The 13,059-nt window shown below is 41.7% G+C and overlaps 1 pseudogene; it reads left to right on the forward strand.

Annotated features, from left to right (window-relative positions):
* The first annotated feature begins 526 nt into the window (after nucleotides 1-526).
* Nucleotides 527-9,981, forward strand: LOC138914899 (uncharacterized; annotated as a pseudogene).
* Nucleotides 9,982-13,059: the final 3,078 nt, after the last annotated feature.

Consider the following 13,059-nt stretch of genomic DNA (forward strand, 5'->3'; position numbering starts at 1 on the left):
ACCAGTAGAGTACGAGGGAAAAATAGAGGATCTAGAAATGTATATAATTCCTTCGCTCAGTCAAGATTTGTACTTGGGCATTGATTTTTGGTCCACTTTTGAACTTCTGCCACCTAACATGCACTTGGAGGAGTTGACAAGCGATTCACATATTTTATCAGACAACCAAAAAACCCAGTTGAAGGCTGTGATCGACCAATTTCCTTCTTTTGCTGTCTCAGGTCTAGGGAAAACAAGTCTCCTCTCGCATTCTATCGATGTGGGAGATGCGAAACCCGTGAAGCAAAGGCATTTTCCGGTTTCGCCAGCGGTTGAAAAATTGCTCTACGAAGAAGTGGATCGTATGCTCAAACTTGGAGTAATCGAAGAGTCCGACAGTCCTTGATCGTCACCGGTTGTGTTGGTGCAGAAACCGGGAAAAGTGCGTCTGTGTCTTGATAGCCGAAAAGTCAATGCTGTGACGAGGAAAGACGCATACCCGTTGCCGCAAATAGACGGTATTCTTAGTCGACTCCCCAAAGCAAATATGATTTCCAGCCTCGATCTTAAAGATGCCTACTGGCAAATTCCTTTAGAGCCTCAGTCGCGTGATAAAACTGCTTTCACAATACCGGGTAAGCCCCTATATCAGTACAAGGTAATGCCATTTGGTCTTACCAACGCTTCACAGACGATGACTAGGCTGATGGATAAGGTAATACCTGCTGAGCTTAGAAACGAAGTCTTCGTTTACCTGGATGATTTGCTCATCGTTTCAGATAGTTTTAACAGTCATATGAAGGTTTTGGAATCGGTCGCAAGGTGTATTCGGAGTGCGGGTTTGACATTAAACGTAGGAAAAAGTAATTTCTGTATGAAAAGTTTAAAATACTTAGGACACATAGTGGGCGAAGGTGTAGTGCGTACGGACCCTGATAAAATTTCAGCAATGGCGAATTTTCCATTGCCCAAGTCTCTCTCTGAAAGCCTTGAGGAGATTTCTTGGCATGGTTGGGTGGTATAGGAAATTTATTAATAACTTTGCAGCCGTGTCAGCTCCACTAACCGATCTTCTGAAGCCCAGGCAAAAATTTGTAATGACGGTCGAGGGCGAGCAAGCATTCAAAAAGCTAAAAGAAATGCTTTGCACCGCACCGGTTCTACGTAGCCCGGATTTCAGCAGGCCGTTTTACATTCACTGCGATGCCAGAAATACAGGTGTAGGGGGCGTTTTAGTTCAAAAATCCGAAAGTGGTGAAGAGTGTCCGATAGCCTTTGTATCGAAAAAACTCAATAAGGCCCAGAGAAATTATTCGGTTACAGAGCAAGAGTGCTTGGCCGCCAAAATTTGTATAAAAAGATTTCGCGCTTATGTTGAGGGCCACGAATTCACGGTAATCACAGACCATGCGTCGCTTAAGTGGTTGATGTCGCAAACAGATTTGCACTCTAGATTGGCAAGGTGGGCTTTGAAACTACAGAGCTTTAATTTTAAAATCGAACATCGTAGTGGCAAGCTAAATGTTGTCCCTGATGCCCTATCGAGGGTTAATGAAGAGGAGATTGCTACAATTGATGCAAGCCACGGATTGCTTGTCGACTTAGAATCGTCCCAGTTTAAAGATCCAGAATATGTAGGTTTGATTGAGAAGGTTGAGTCTAATGGTAGCAGTCTTCCTGATCTCAAAGTAGCCGATGGTTTCGTGTTTCGAAGAACTGAACATTCGTCTGGCGAGCCAATTCATGACAATTTTTGCTGGAAGTTATGGATTCCTTCGGGTTTGGTACCGGCAGTGCTCAGAAAGGCTCATGATGATCCGTTAGCGTCGCATGGAGGCGTTCACAAGACTTTGGAGAGGCTAAGGCGATATTATTATTGGCCAGGGTTGGTTAAGGACGTTAAAGAATACATTCGCTCATGTGATATGTGTAAAATGAACAAGGCTCCAAACCAAGCGTTGCGACCTCCAATGGGAAAGGCTCCGGAATCAGCGAGGGCTTTTCAGAAATTGTATATAGATTTCCTAGGACCGTACCCAAGATCAAGAAGTGGAAACATTGGAATCTTCATTGTGTTAGATCATTACAGCAAATTCGTGTTTTTAAAGGCAGTAAAGAAGCTAACGGTAGATGTGGTTGTGAAATACATGCAGCAGGAGCTCTTTCATGTTTTTGGTGTTCCCGAAACGATTATGTCTGATAATGGATCGCAATTTAAGGCAGAAGCTTTCCAGAAGTTCTTGAGAGAGTACAAGGTAGCTCACACTTTGACTGCTGTTTACTCGCCTCAGTCCAATGCCTCTGAGCGGGTAAATCGTTCAGTGATAGCGGCTATCCGATCCTATGTGCGTAGTGACCAGAAGGATTGGGACGAGCAGTTAAGCAGCATTTGCTGTGCCCTTAGATCAGCTGTTCATTCGAGCCTAGGGACGTCACCGTACTACATGTTGTTTGGGCAGCACTTCATTTCGTCGGGTGCCACATACAAGCTGTTGAGAGCTCTCAGTTTACTGGAAGATAGGACTTTAGCATTTTCCAAGGAGGATTCGCTTGAGCTTATCCGTAGCAAAGCTCTAGAAGTAATGAAAAATCAGTTCGAGAAAAACGAAAGGAAATATAATTTAAGATCCAGGGAAGTGTGTTACCACGAAGGACAAGAAGTTTATCGCAGGAACTTCAAGCAGAGTAATTTCGCTGCTGGGTATAACGCGAAGTTGGGACCGGCCTTTGTAAAGTCGCGAGTGAGGAAAAGGATTGGGCAAGCTTGTTATGATCTCGAGGATCTGCAAGGGCGATATGTAGGGCGCTTTCACGCAAAGGACATAAAGCAGTAGGTCCAGTCTCGCAAGCTTGGTTGGTATCATCCTTGGAGCGTCGACCTCCAAGTCTAATCTTGAGGGGGGGGGTATTTTGTAGCGCTTGCTCGGAGTATGAGATACTTTTAGTGGCTCCATCTGTGGCTCAGGGTTAGCGTAGAAGTGGCGCCACCTAGGGCATGCCTAACAGGGGGTGGTGGGAGTTCATCCGTTCCGTTAACAGTGGCAAGTGTCAATTGTTAGAACAATTCACCTTAGCTTCAAGTCGAGGTTACGAATAGATTGGAGGCGCTACATGCTGTCTTTCCATATCCGGCAGCCGCAGAAGCAACACCTAGTTTTCTTACAAGTGTCTGACAAATCGTTAAGAAAAAGTATCGCGAAGTGCCGAGGGAAAGAATTGTCTTTTCTTCTAGTTCAAGCCAGAATCCGGTGAGTTTAGTGATCAGGAGATTTTATATGGTTATTTAGACGAGAATTTTGGTTCAGGCAAACGTCTGAGAGCAGCGTATGCAGGGAATATCGGAAAGACGGAGGGAAACGGAAGCTGACACCCCAACCATCGCAACCGACATCCAGAAAAGCAGCGACACCCCGGAAAATCATTCCCAGGGGTCTGGGATGGCAGAGGAGAGAGACAGCGACATCTTATATAACCTAAACCTTACTTCTATATCTTCATACTTATATCTAAACGTAAAATTAGTTTGAAGTAGCCTAGTAATTCTCAGAACCGTTCCCCAAATTCACTTTCCCGATCAACCCGAATAAGCCTTCCCAATCGACCAGCTGAGAGGAATATAATTCCAGTGGCGACCAGAGCCTAGTTCCAGGAGAGCCAAGGGTTTCGATCGAGCATATTTGGCAGTCTGTTGTACGCGCTAAATCTCGGCGGCCGTTTTTGTCGCGCTCCGCTACGAAGGAGAGGAGGGAACAATAGAGCAATAAGTGAATAATTTCGCGGCGTGAAAAGTTGTTAAAAAGGTCTAATCCGTAGCGATCCTGGCTTAAAGCCATTCCCCGCAGTCCAATGAAATGAAGCGGCAGAATAGTGTTAAGTAGAGTAAGTGGCGAGAGCGAGAGTAGTTTTTTTTAGTTTTTTTGCTGTGAAAAAAGGGTTAAAGTGCCTAAACAGTGGTCATCGCGGAGGAATAAGCGAGAAAATAATTTTTAAATGCATGCGAAATAAGCGGGTGTAACATATTAACCCCATAGAGCCCTGTTTTTTTTTCTGTGTCGGCCATGTGCATTCCCCATCTTTTTTTCCATTTCTACTTGCTTTTCCCCCTATAATTGCAGCACCCACACCACGAGAAAGCGCTTTCGTCGTTGGATTTGGAGTATGCGGTGAGTCAAAATTTCGATATCGTTTAAAATAAATTGAAAAGAAAAGGGAAAAAATGCAATAGCAAAGAGATGCAAATTAGAGAATAACGGAAAAAGGGAGTAGAAAAGGGAGAGCAGTAAATGTATGATGAAACCAAAACCATCGAACCTGGAAATGTTCGCTTGTCGATCGCACATGTTCGCACTATTTTTAATTCGGGCATTTATTTAAAAGAGAAAGACAAGGCATGACTTTCCAGTTATAGTTATTGGAAATAACCAAAACCAGATGACCTGTGTTGAAAGCTTTTAAAATCCTATTGAAGCTTTTTATTAAACCAGATACAGCTCAAACGAAAATTTAGTTCGAATTTCTTTTTGCATGAATTTATTTGTTAATTATACCCGTTACTCGTAGAGTAAAAGGGTATATTGTATTCGTGCAAAAGTATGTAACAGGGAGAAGGAAGCGTTTCCGACCCCATAAAGTATATATATTCTTGATCAGGATCACTAGCCGAGTCGATCTAGCCATGTCCGTCTGTCCGTCTGTCCGTCTGTCCGTCTGTCCGTCTGTCTGTCCGTCTGTCCGTCTGTCTGTCTGTATGAACGCTGAGATCTCGGAAACTATAAAAGCTAGAAGATTGGCATTTTGCATGCAGATTTTAGGAGTTCCTACGCAGCGCAAGTTTGTTTCAAAATGGTGCCACGCCCCCTCTAACGCCCACAATCGCTTATATACGATTTTAAAAACTTTAATATTTTGGAAAAGTAAAAATGCAGTTTTATTGTGTTTATCAATACCTATCGAAATGTAGAAGAAATTTTTCAAATCGGACCATTCGTTAAAAAGTTATGCGTGATCAAAGTTTTCAATCTATATCTCCATCTCCCTCGCACTCCCTTTACCTGAGTAACGGGTATCTGATAGTCGGGGCACCCGACTATAACGTTCTCTCTTGTTTTTTATTTTTATCTTTTATTATTGATTTATATTATTAATGCCCTTGCTTATGGAAATGAATTCCAATACCCTGTTTACAACTTTAAGAATCATATTTAGTGCGTAATACATATTTTTATAATGTTTTGAAAAATCCCGAGTTGGCAGCAGCTAGCTTAATCAACATGTAGAATATCATTTTAAGAAAGGGGTCGCTCAGGCAATGGCCACTATGGAATTGAGCGACCGAAGGAAGGGTGGGCAGACAGGGGTCCTCCGAAAACATCGATGGAGGCCCAAAAGGAAGGAATTCAGTAGCCAATCGAAATCTCTATTCTACCAGCAAGTCTTGTGTTTGTGTGTCTCTTTTTTCTCAGCAAATCAGTATAGCACGCGAATTATCTAATTGTCATTTAAGTGGGCACCGATGAAAACGAGCAAGATCATCACCCCAATAGCTGACGAGCCGAGCCGGACAACCTTTTTTTTTCGCGTGCGCTCGCATTTCATCTACCACATCTCGCCCAGAATTTTGTTCCAGTGTAGCTACCCGTTACAATATCTCAATCCCGTACAGCATTTTTGTGATGTCCTGGAGGGCAGGACTCGCCTTCACACCCTTGCATCCACGGATATCCTGAAAAAACTCAATGTCGATGAATGGAAGTAAATAACAGCGAAGGATGCAAGGACATTGGTCCAATCGATGCCGAATATGTAGACTGAAGTTATAAAACATAAAGGGTATCAAACTCCGTACTAAACTCGACGTACTTTGCCCAAAATATGGCTTTTTCTAATACTATAATCATTTGTACGCATACTTTTTCTGATGCGAAATCCGGCCAATTTTTACATTTTTGTTTATATTAGGAAAAGTAAAGGTGCTAGAAATGAATAAGTTACGTCAAATTAAAGCTTAATAAGTGTACTGAATGTTAAAAATAAAATGACATTATTACAAATTTTTTTAAGAGGTTTTTTTAAGCTCTAAAGTTGCGGAAAATATTTGTACGCATACTTTTTCTGACAAGTGTAAGAGCGCAAGCTCCGCTAATCAAACTCTAACAACCGCCTTTAGAATCTATTAAATATCACCTGTCTGAGTCTCTAGACCAGCAGGTAAAGAAAGGAATTTTCTTTTCCGCCCTGTTCATCATAATTCTTTAGCTTGGAGACCACGGCCAACCGGCCCACATATTTATGAGGAACCCCCCGAGCTGCACGATTACAGTGAGTGCTGCGTGGGAATATTAATTATAAAATACTAGTGACTGCTGCGCGGGACCCCTCCAGGGAATAGTTAACTACGGCGCAACAAGAAGCGTTCCAGAAACTACGAAATATTCTGGCATCCGACGACGTAATGCTAAGGTATCCCGCCTACAAAAAGGCATTTAATCTAACGACAGATGCCTCGGCCTATGGCATTGGCGCAGTATTGACCCAAGAGGGACGCCCAATAACAATGATCTTAAGGACATTGAAATACAGGGAGGTTAATTACGCCACAAACGAGAGGGAGCTCCTAGCCATAGTTTGGGCACTGGCCAAGCTGAGGCACTTTTTGTATGCAGTAAAAGATATAAAAATCTACACTGATCATCAGGCATTGACATTTGCAGTATCGGAATCCAATCCGAATGCGAAAATCAAACGATGGAAAGCTCGCATCCGGCTCTATAATGTTTTATAAGCCCGGCAAAGAGAATCTCGTCGCGGATGCCCTCTCCAGACAGCAACTTTACGTTGTGGAGGCGGAAGAAGCTCATTCGTGTGCGGCCACTATCCACAGTGAAGTGTCGCTCACACACACCATCGAAGCAACAGAGAAGCCACTGAATTGCCCAGCGGGAAAGTGAGATAGTTGGTTTTTGTGTTCTTGAAATCCTGTTCCTTTTTGCAGGCGGCGGTGTGGGGATAGATAATTTCTGAGCGTTAAATGGGGGCGGGTTTCTGAGCAGAATCAATATCAGGCCACTTATGCGCTGTGTGACTTCTATGGCACTACGATTATAATTTTTTTATATTATTCATTTTTAATCAAATAAATTAAATATAATCATAATATTTATTGATGATTTTAATTTATTTTACTCAAAATGTTAACAAATAATAATGAATGTGGGATTCAAAGAAAAAATATAAAAAGCCACGGTAAGACGATTAAAATATTTGATCACATTTATCAATGATTGCCATTAAATTACAAAAAAAAAACTATAAGTATTTTTTAAATTTTTAAATATTTTCTGTGAAATAAAATAATTTGATCGTCAGATCGTGGCCTAAGCCATTTTTAAGTGTTGTTAAAAAATAAAAATTGGTGTTGGTAGTATTAATAACACGAAAAATGCCTAATATACCTATAATATACGTAACCTTTAATGAATACGGTTCTTGACAAATATTGTTTAAACTTAATATTTATTCGCGTGCAAAGTGTGACCTTAACTTACAACGAAATTGTGACCAAAAGTTATCTGCATTTGGCATGTAGGTATTATCAAGTATATGATGCAGGGTCACATCATTTTTAAATTTGTTGGAAAAAGTGAAAAAGGTGAAAATATTTAATTTTAATCTAAACAAGAGAGAACGCTATAGTCGGGTGGGTGTCCCGACTATGCAATACCCGTCACTCGGCTAAAGAGAGTACGAAGGAGATGGATATAAACCGTTTTTTTTGATTGCGCATAACTTTTTAATGAATTATCCGATTTGAAAAATGTCTTCTACATTTTGATAGGTATAAATATATACAACAAAATTTTATACTTCTCGGAAATCTTTAAAGGTGTGGGCGCCAGACAGATTTTAAAATCGTTAGTGGGCGATTGTGGGCGTTAGAGGAGGAGTGGCGCCCCGCTGAAATAAACTTGCGTTGCGTAGGAAGCCCAAGAATATGTGTGGAAAATCTCAACCTTCTAGCTTTTGTAGTTTCCGAGATCTCATACAGACAGACGGACAGACGGACAGACAGACGGACATGGCTAGATCGACTCGGCTAGTGACCCTGATCAAGAATATATATACTTTATGGGGTCGGAAACGCTTTCTTCTAGCTGTTACATACTTTTGCGCGAAAACAATATACCCTTTTACTCTACGAGTAACGGGAATAAAAACAATAATAAGAGTATTAATAAAATAAATGTTGTCTTTTAATAATCTTTATTTCAGCGTTTCAAAGGTTAGTACCACAGATATTTTCGTCATTAATAAATATACGCCTCCGGATGCTATCTTCAACACAAATTCTGCATTTCAGTGACACTTGAAATGTTTTTAATCCTTACCAGTGGTAAATGGTGTGAGGTGTTCATTAAATGGTTGTATAAATAGTACTTCAGTACTAACTTAGTTGTTTAACTTAATCAAAATATTACATTTATTTTAGCCAGGCCGATTGAGACTTCTTGGGACCAGAAGTGTTGCGCCTGCGTTTGTCATATTTATCTTTTCTTCTCATAGTTTTTGATGTAGATACCCGACATAAAACAGCTGAACAGAGGGTAAATGATCGGCCATGGCAAACCAAGCATAATTTCTAGAGAGATATTTTAATTTTGTGCGGAGACGTAATAATGGTAATTGCTCTTATTATTATTCCTGGTCTTACATCCATATCTTAATTATTTTTGATATTTTCAGACAAGACAGATAAGACATGGATACCTAGGAACTGCATTCGGACAAGCAAAAATCGGAAATGCTTCAGGCATTAAAAATTTTTAGTTCCAATGCTTCGATTGTCAATATTATTAAAACAAATAATACAAAAAAAAAAGATTTTTTTTGTAGAAAATCAGATACTGCAAAGCAGTGCCAAACCAAAACTGCGAGGGTGTAGAAAGGCTGAGAAGTGGAGGAAAACCATAACTGAGTACGTGTGGAAAATCTATAATGCGGGAAGTCGAAAAACCAGTGGATTTTGGCCTGCATTCTACTGAGTAGAATGCCGAGTGACGGATATTAGATAGTCGGGACACGAACCCGACTATAGCGTTCTCTCTTGTTGGAAACAAGAGACGGCACAACATTAACTTCACATGCATGGAGTCGCTGCTAGGAGAGCTCGCGGAAACTATACTTTCCAGGGGCGTAAATGCCATGCATAGTGATCTGCATACGCTAGCAATGGTACAGGATAAATTGGTCCGGTTCCCAGCCACCAAATTCTGGTATTGCAAAAACCGAGTGACAGTCGAGGAGAGACAGGAAATCATTTCTGCCGACAAGTATGATAGGCACCCCAAAAAACAAGAAATCGACGAGTCACCGATTCCATCCCACGCAGGGGAAATATTGCACATTGATATTTTCTCAACAAATTTTCAAAGTTCGCAGTCGTGCAACCCATTCCCTCTAGAACAATTGAGGACCTAAAACCAGCGGTGCTACAGCTAATGGACTATTTTCCAACGGCCAAATCGATCTATTGCGACAATGAACCTTCAATAAATTCGCATACGATCTCGGCCATGCTGACTAACCACTTTGGGGTTGGTATCGCAAATGCACCACCCTTACACAGTGTATCTAACGGACAGGTGAACGCTTTCACAGCACCCTGATAACACTCGCTAGATGCATTAAAATTGACAAAGGTATAAATGATACCATAGAAATGATTTTACTAGCCACTGCCAAATACAACAAATTAATTCACTCGGTCATGAACAAAAGACCAGGTGATGTTGTACAGACGAACTCGGAAGATTTACAGATGAAAATTCAAGAAAAAATAAAAAGCGCCCAGGGTTTTCGAGCTTGGGGAAAAGGTATTGGTAAAATCCAACAGAAGGCTAGGAAATAAACTTACACCCTTGTGTGAGGAGAGAGCCGTAGACGCGGACCTGGGGACCACGGTCCTCATTCAGGGGAAGGGTGGTCCACAAGGACAATCTCAAGTGATACCACCAACGATGTCCTCCATGTTTTTTTATTACACTTTCAAGCCACTTGGCGCATATTTTTTCTAACTTTAACATTCATAGCCACTTGGCGCATATTTTTTCTAACTTTAAGATTCATAGTTGCGGGCATATTTCATTTTAACGGTGGTGGGAAAACCCTCTATGAGCATAGAAATAACTAAAGTTTAATTTCACAGGTCCGGACCATACTTTGCATATTCCTGTCCTTGACGTCGGCCCACATTACCGATTACTCGCAGGCCAAATACACTCCCATACATTGGATGGTGAAATCCTAGTATGGGAGGAGTTCGCTTACGTTACACATACAGCGAACCTCTCAGAATATGGGCGTCTAATAGAGGAGACAAACCAACATGATTGATATGTTTCCACTATCCCACATGCAGAAGCTTCTAAGCGTGAATACCGCTCATCTCCAAGACTTGTTAGAGTCGTTGGGCGTTCATCACAGAGTAGCTAGGAGTTTGGATTTCTGGGATCAATGCTAAAGGTCGTAGCAGGAACACCGGATGCCGGTGACTTAGAGAAAGCTTGGCTGCTTCTAAAATAGCAAGTACCTCAGCTTGAAAAACTGTCGCTGATTCCAATGATGTCCATCTTAGAGCCGTCAGTGTAGAGTGATACCTCATCTTGTTCGGTTACTCTATCATTCTCCCAGTCTTTTCTCGTTGGAAAGGTAGTCGTAAATCCGTTTCCAAATCTTATTTCCGCTGTCATATAATCCGTTTTGTTCTTTGCCAGATAATTGCTGTCCTCTGAAATACGGCAGTGCCCTGTGTGGTAGCCTTTCCAGCATTTACTTGCCTTCAGTCTGGCCGCACTCTGCGCTGCCATATCCTTTATAAAAAGTTCTATAGGCATTATATTCAGAATAGTGTTCAACGCGGCAGCCGGGCATGATCTTAATGCCCCTGTAGCTCCTGCGCAAGCTGATCTCTGTATTCTTGTCAGCTTGTTAATGTTGTATGCTCTTGTCAGGGCTGGCCACCAGACTAGTGCCCCGTGTGTGAGAATTGGCCTTACCACTGCTGTGTAAAGCCATAATTCTTGGGATTCTAAAGCCATAATTCTAAAGGTCGTAGCAGGAACACCGGATGCCGGTGACTTAGAGAAAATCTTGAAATCAGCGAAAAACTCATAAGTAGACACCGGACATTTATACGAGACACTGCTTGCTAGAAACCGAATGTTGATGACGGAACTACATAATTTGATGCTTGCCATAACCCTTGCTAAAATTAATATTGTTAGTCCTGTAATCGCCTTTATTTATTCGTTTTTAAAAAGCCACTAGGATGGGCTTCGGTTTATTTAATTTAATTTTTCGCTCTGCAAAGCGTGTTCTTTTACCAAAGCCGGTCCAAAAAGTGACCGTTCTCTCATTTCCTCTTAAATCCTAAATGTGACATTTATGAGTGACCATTTATCACATCATTTATGGATTATACATATATACACAATTCACACTTAAAGATAATATTAACTAGATGTTTACAGTCCGAACATTTTAGATCACGAAGACTTAAAAACAGTTTGGCTTGAGGAACCCACCAACACATTTATAGGAGATCTTTTGTCCGTCTCGTCTGTAAAAATTCTGCAGTCTACTAACATTTTACATTTTATCATAAAATTTCCGAAAATTAAACTAGCCTGCAAAAAGATTGCAGTTTTTCCAGTCATGGTGAGACAATGTTGCAGATAATAGACAACGTCATACCCGAATGCAGCGGAGAAATTTACGCCATTAAAAACTGCTCCGTATCACCGGGGACCATGTTCTGCCGCCTGGCTTCAGAGAGTTCATGCGCCAAAGAATTGCATGCCGGTGGGGTAGCACATTGCCGATCTGCACCCGATGACCTATGTGGACGAGGGAATTATAATCATCAACGACAGATTGGCCAAAATTCGAGTGGACAATGGCACAGAAACTTGGACTCATGGCACACACCTCATAACCTTTGACAAACAAGTCACGGTAAATGACACACTCTTCATTAACCACGATAACACCCGGAAGAGAGCTCCAGGGACAGCAAGTCCCTGGGCCGGAAGCTCGTCCACAGCGGCAGACACTGCATATTTGCGTGGCCGCTGTCAGCTTTGTTAGCAGTTCTGATTTTGACTTCAATAAAGTAAGAGCACAAGCTCCGCTAATCAAACTCCGGCAACCGCCGTTATAATCTATTAAATATCAGCTGTCTGAGTCTCTAGGCCAGCAGGTAAAGAAAGGCAGTATCCTTTCCCTATTCATCCTAATTCTTCAGGTTGGAGACCACGGCCAACCGGCCCACATATTTATGAGGAACCCCCCGAGCTGCACGATTACAGTGACTGCTGCGTGGGACCCAATTCAGGAAATATGAATTATAAAATACTAGTGACTGCTGCGCGGGAATAGTTAACTACGAAATCTCAGTGACGGCTGCGTGGGACACACTAAAAATAATAATTTATATGTAAACCGAAATGTGCGAGTGAGTTGTCGCTGTGGGGGAGATGGAACTGATGTAGGCGGGAGGGGTGACTCCGACGGTCCGAAAATGGGTGATGCCTCTGCGGAATCCTCCGGGGTATCCCTGGTTGGGTGGGCGTGCTAAGTCATCAATAGCCACCAAAACATTCAATATTTCCCGTCATTTGTAATAATTTGCCCTTGCTTACGATTTGTATATTAGTGATGACCGACATTTTAGTGATGTGAGACCGCGTAGTTTTCGATGTTTATGTTGCGAGCTGTGGCATTATAGGTACTCCGCCCTGAGAGCTAGCGGCACTGCCAAAGGGAAAAAAGCAGTTTGTAACAAAATGAATATATATTTGCCCCTTTCTAAGCCAGCTCTAATGCAGGGGTGCTCAAAACTGCCTTATGGCAGTACATTTACAAACACGAGTAACGACTCGTACACAGTTGAGACAAAAAAATAAGTGAAACTTATAGTATTCCTGTCAGGTTTATCATTTCATTATCTCTTTTTATACCATTGCAGAGGGTATTATGATTTCAGTCAGTTTGCAACGCAGTGAAAGAGACGTTTCCGACCCTATA

The sequence above is a fragment of the Drosophila takahashii genome, chromosome 2L (assembly GCF_030179915.1).
Source record: "Drosophila takahashii strain IR98-3 E-12201 chromosome 2L, DtakHiC1v2, whole genome shotgun sequence".
Lineage (NCBI taxonomy): Eukaryota > Metazoa > Arthropoda > Insecta > Diptera > Drosophilidae > Drosophila > Drosophila takahashii.